Source organism: Bos indicus x Bos taurus, unplaced genomic scaffold, assembly GCF_003369695.1.
Source record: "Bos indicus x Bos taurus breed Angus x Brahman F1 hybrid unplaced genomic scaffold, Bos_hybrid_MaternalHap_v2.0 tig00011862_arrow_arrow_obj, whole genome shotgun sequence".
Lineage (NCBI taxonomy): Eukaryota > Metazoa > Chordata > Mammalia > Artiodactyla > Bovidae > Bos > Bos indicus x Bos taurus.
In genome coordinates, this window is record NW_020867971.1 from 36,505 (window position 1) to 41,743 (window position 5,239).

Here is a 5,239-nt window from a genome sequence, read left to right on the forward strand (position 1 = left end):
ATCCTTCAACACTTTGAATATGCCCTTCTTCTCTCTTCCGGCATATAGAGTTTATGCAGGTAGAAACCCACTGATAGCTTACTCGGGGATTACTTTGTAGGTTACTTGAATTTCTCCCTAGTTGCTTCTTCATCATTGATCTTTTCTTGGAGTGTTGCTTTACAGTGTTGTATTAATTTCTGCTGTATAATGAAGTAAATCAGCTGTATGTATACCTATATCCCCTCCCTCATGGGCCTCCCGCCCACCCACTCATCTAGATCATCACAGAGCAGCAAACCAGGCTTCCAGTGCTTTGTAGCATGTTTCCCACTAGCCATTTTACACATGGTAGTTTGCGTGCGTCAGCCTCCATCTCCCAGTTCATCTCCTACCCCACTACCCCCAACCATGTCCACATGTCTGTTGATTTTTGACAGTTTTATTAGACTGGGTCTTGGAGACAGTCTGTCTGCATTGGGATAATAGGTTGTTCTATTATGTTCATGGACCTGTATGTCCAATTCCTTCCTCAGGGTTGGGAAGTTCTCCTGATTATTTCTTTAAATAAACTCTGCCCCCTTCTCTCTCCTGGTACAGTTACCTAGTATTTGCTTTTCTGATAACTGAGTTTCTTCACTTTTTATAAACCTTAGTTCTGTCTTTTAAATGAATCATTCTAAACTCCTACCATTCAAGTCACTTATTTCTTCTTTCATCAGATCTGTTATTTTTGCTCACTAATGCATTCCTTATCTCATTCATTGACTTCTGCTCTGGAATTTATTTGGTTCTTTTTAAAATTTCAGTCTCTTTGATAAAGAATCTGTGATCATTAAATTTATTCCTAAGTTCACTGAATTTCCTTTCTGAGTGTTCTTATAGCTCGTTGAATTTCTTCATAATAGATTATTTTGCATTTTTTATCAGTTAGATCACAATATTCATGCCTTTGAGTTCAGTTACTGGAGAATTAACATTCTTTCTGTGATACCATATTTCCTTGATTTTTCATAGTGTTTGAGGTTATGTACCTCTGCTTTTGCTTTTGAAATAGCAGACACTTTTCTTAGTGAAGGATTTGTTTTCTTTGGCTGTCACAAATCAACAGGCTGGCATCTAAAAACCTTCTTTTGTGTTCCAGAAGATGACACTGTAGCTCATGTTTCTGGTTTTCCTTACCAGGGTTAGTTTTCAAGGCTGCATTGCAGGAGCACAGAAAGAGCCAGGAGCTGTGGGCTTAGTTGCCTAGTTGCTTTGGGGATGCCCAGGACCTGACAGGGAGATCCACGAGTGGGATACTCCCAGAGATCTATGAGTAGACTGCTAGCTGAAACCCCAAAGCAGATGGCAGGAAACACATTATTTTGGTGTTCTTTGGCATTCTTGTTTGCTTCTTCCATTTTCCTCTCCTTCCTCCCAGTCACAGAAATCCCCGCTCAGAAATCTAAGAGCTGCTGGACACAAATAGCAGCCAGGCAGTCTGTCCCTCACATTTGGGCTTTCCATCTCTACTGACAAAGAGGTAGCCACCGATGCCAACACAAGTGTAGAGCACTGCAGTGTCATCCATGCAAATTAGGTGCCTCAATGGAGTCCCCTCTCTCCTTTGCATTTAGACTCACCTCTGTCCAGCTCTAATAGTGTCCTGGAACCTCCCATCAGGTTGGCTGAATCTCTACAAATGCTCTCTCTCCCATGAGTGTCCAACACTCAGTTCTATACTCTTCAGGTTTTCCTTTTCCTGATCACAGCAAGTAGGGGTGAGGCAGGCTTACTGTCTCCCTGGGACCCACAGCCCTTCTGAAGTTCTATTTTGGGGTGCAGAGATACACAGTAATCCCTGCTGTCCTGGTATAATGTGCAGAGGCACTTTTGTTCAGTTATGGATGTGACACCAAAGAAAGAAAAGAACGCATGCTGCTGTGATCCTGACATTCCTCTAGAAGCTGGTGTTCTACGTCTTGATCTAGGTGCTGTTTCCATGGGTGCAGTCAGTGTATAAATTTATAAAAATCGATCAAGCTGTACCAATTCTATATATGTATATAGTACTCAAATGTTAAATACAATTCCACTCCACTTTGGTGAGTATACAGCCAAAATAATTGAAAGGGGAGGACTCAAAGAGATATTTATACACCCAAGTTCATGGCAGCTTTACTCACAATAGCCAAAAGGGGGAGGCCACTGAAGTGTCCCTCAAAAGATGAATGGATAAACATGTTATATATAGACAGTGGGATATTATCAACTATAAAACAGAAGGAAATTCTAATGTATGCTGTAACAAAGATGAACCTTGACATTATGCTAATGAAATAAGCCAGGCTCACACAAGGGACAAATACTGTGTGATGCCATTTTCTATGAGGTACTTAGAGCAGCCAAACTAAAGAAAGAATAGAATGATGGGTTGCAAGGATAAGTAGAGTGAGAAATTGGAGAGCTATCATCTGAACAGTTTCAGTTTCTGCAGGATGGAGAGAGTTCTGTGGCTGGATGTGTGGCGACAGCAGCAAAACAATGTAAATAGACTGAATACCACTGAACTGTATATGTAAAAATGGTTATGATGGTAAAATCTGTTATGTGTTTTACCACAATTTTTTAAGTTAAATGTGACCTTAATATATACTCGCCACATAAATGTATACTAATGAAGTTATTAACTTACCTCTGGTGAACATTCCAGAATTTTAACACCTCTACTCTGAGTTACTCTAAACCCTACATTTTAAACCCCATTAAACACAAGTTAAAAAGCCAACAACCAACTCTCCCCAAGCAGCAAATGTAGGTAAGATGCCAAAGACTGCTTTCCCTCACACAGGATCTTTACACGAAACAAAATGCTTCGACCTTCTTCTTTCCACTTACATTCACAAGTCTCTTTCTAAGGAGGCAGGTCAGTCAGTTTCCCCAGCTTTGTAGTGGGGTAACAAACCTAAGAAAAAAAAAAATTGCAGCCCCTCCACCCTACAAAGTTTAAATTTTCTGGTACCAAATTTAAGATGGAGGCATCCTCCTTAGAACCTTAAAGTTCATTAGTAGACTTAAATGCAAATTACTACAATTAGTTTTGTGCTTCTGTTTTCCATAAGAAAATGCCTTATAATATGTAGATTTTTTATGTTGAACAAAATTACTTTGACTTGAAAACATTTTATTTAATTTATACAAATAACTACTAAATACAAAAAGTAGATTAAAAACAAAATAGTTTATTTTTTCTGGCAGAGTTTAAATGCACATAATGGATAATTCCGAAGAAAATGCATTTCCCCACAGCGTTCAGGACTAAATTCTACTGAAATCTTTGCTTCTAAATCAGTAATATATTCGGTGTGTCACGTGGGTAATGGCTAAATACGTTCGCATATGAACTGAAAAAAAGTACAGTCTACACACATATAAATGTGAAGCACTTAAAATGTGAATTTAACAGATAATAAAAGAAAATGTCCATTTCAGAGTATAGTGTTAAAAACATTTTGGTAATAAAATCATAAGACCACATAAAAATAAGCTTTAACATATGCATGCAGCAGTTTTGTAAAAACTGCTACCTGCACAAGTAATAAATAATTTGCAAAGTTGTGTATAAACAATTCCTAATGTTCAGCATCATTGTAAACATCAGCACATGTGATAAAATGCAGCAAAGTCTGACATTACATTTTGTTTTGCCAAATTGAATTCCTATTATCCAAAGACAGACCAGTGGAGTACACAGCCAACATTTTTGGCAAGTTGGGTCTTTAAAATTAAGAGTAACAGTGCAAGTAAAGGAATGCAAAGAATTCCTAGTGCAATAAAGAAGAGAAGCACAGGCAATATTGCTGATTAAAAATTCACCCACTCCTTGAGTTTTCCCGGTGGGAGTGTCTAGGAGACCTGTGAAGATATGCAAAGCCACTGTCTTAATGCCCAGATCTCTTTTTAGGATTTCTCTGTGTTCCTCCAGTTCCCTACCTTTGCAACATTGTCTGTCCAACGTTAAGTCTCTGCAGTGTGAACAGTTTGTGAAATGCCCAGGTCACAGTCATTGAGCGAGGTTAGGGTGGTTTTGGTGTCTTCCCCAGCACACAGCCGAGTAAGATGTCTGCCTTGTCAAAGCAGCCATTCGGGGAGGGAGACAGACGGATTCTGTTCTGATATCCAGTCAGGCCAGCAATAGGTCCCAGCTGGACAACGATAATGTCAGATCTTCCTTCTTGACACCATGAAAATGTCAACAGTCAGTTTTCAATTTGTCTAGGGAATTATCAATTTTGGTCAAAGTCTTTTTGATACGCAGGGCTGTGAGTCTGGCAGATGGATTTTGATACCAGCATTCTTTCATCAGCTTGGCCAGGGAGGTTAATGTCTGAGGAGAGAAAGAACCAACACCACAGTGAATAAGAAACTGGGCAGATGTTATGCCAACCATTTTGCAGGGCTCTGCAGGTCTTGTGATATTATTACCATCTTCCTTACACAATAATCAAAGCCTTGGCCACTGGTAAAGAAGCCACTCTTGAGTGTCTTAATGCTACCATCTGACTTTATCAAGTCAACTACATACACCAGTCTGGACCCCTTGATTTATGGGTATTAAAAGCCATAGTACTACTAAGTTAATACTGAAATATGCAAATAGGGTCATTTCTCAATGTCTTAAGATTTGTTATTACTACTCAACAACAGCAATTAAGGATTGGCAGCATTAAACAGCCTATGTTTGGAATTTCAGATATGCAGAGACAGAAAAGAATTTAAAAGCATTAATTCAAGTCTCTTGGTTTACAGGTGAAACTGCAGCCCTAGGGCTAGTGGCATAGTAATGACTCTCCCAATTCCTGGAGCTCGTCAAGGGTAGAAAATCTTGTGAATATTGTCATTTGTTATCAGGATTTATCGATGTGGCTCTTTCAAGAATGAGACCACTTTGTGAACCTGTTCACTAGGTCTAAAGCCCTTTTACATAAAATAGGGAAAGAAAGCAACAGATCACTCTACCAGCTGAAACTCTGGTATGTATAGAATTGTATACAAGTGTAAGGACAGTATAGCTCTGAAATGAAGCAAGCATAGTACTCTTACCGGGTCTGAGAACCATCTGTTGGGTATGTTAGGCCTCTGTTGATCCACACAGACTACCTTCCTCATATCTTCAAACTTGGGTCATTGGGAACCACATCATAGAATGGTGGCTTGTAATCCTCCACAATACCTTCATACATGGACAAGAATTGTGTTGGTTAGCAAAAGAATAGAG

General features: G+C 39.2%; 1 long non-coding RNA gene across 1 annotated transcript; it reads right to left on the minus strand.

Moving 5' to 3' along the window:
- Positions 1 to 3,944: 3,944 nt before the first annotated feature.
- Positions 3,945 to 5,171, minus strand: LOC113889367. The gene is made up of 2 exons (XR_003510242.1): positions 5,065 to 5,171; positions 3,945 to 4,348 (listed from the first exon to the last, which is right to left on the minus strand). It is a non-coding gene; the product is annotated as an uncharacterized LOC113889367 (long non-coding RNA).
- Between the last annotated feature and the right edge of the window lie 68 nt (positions 5,172 to 5,239).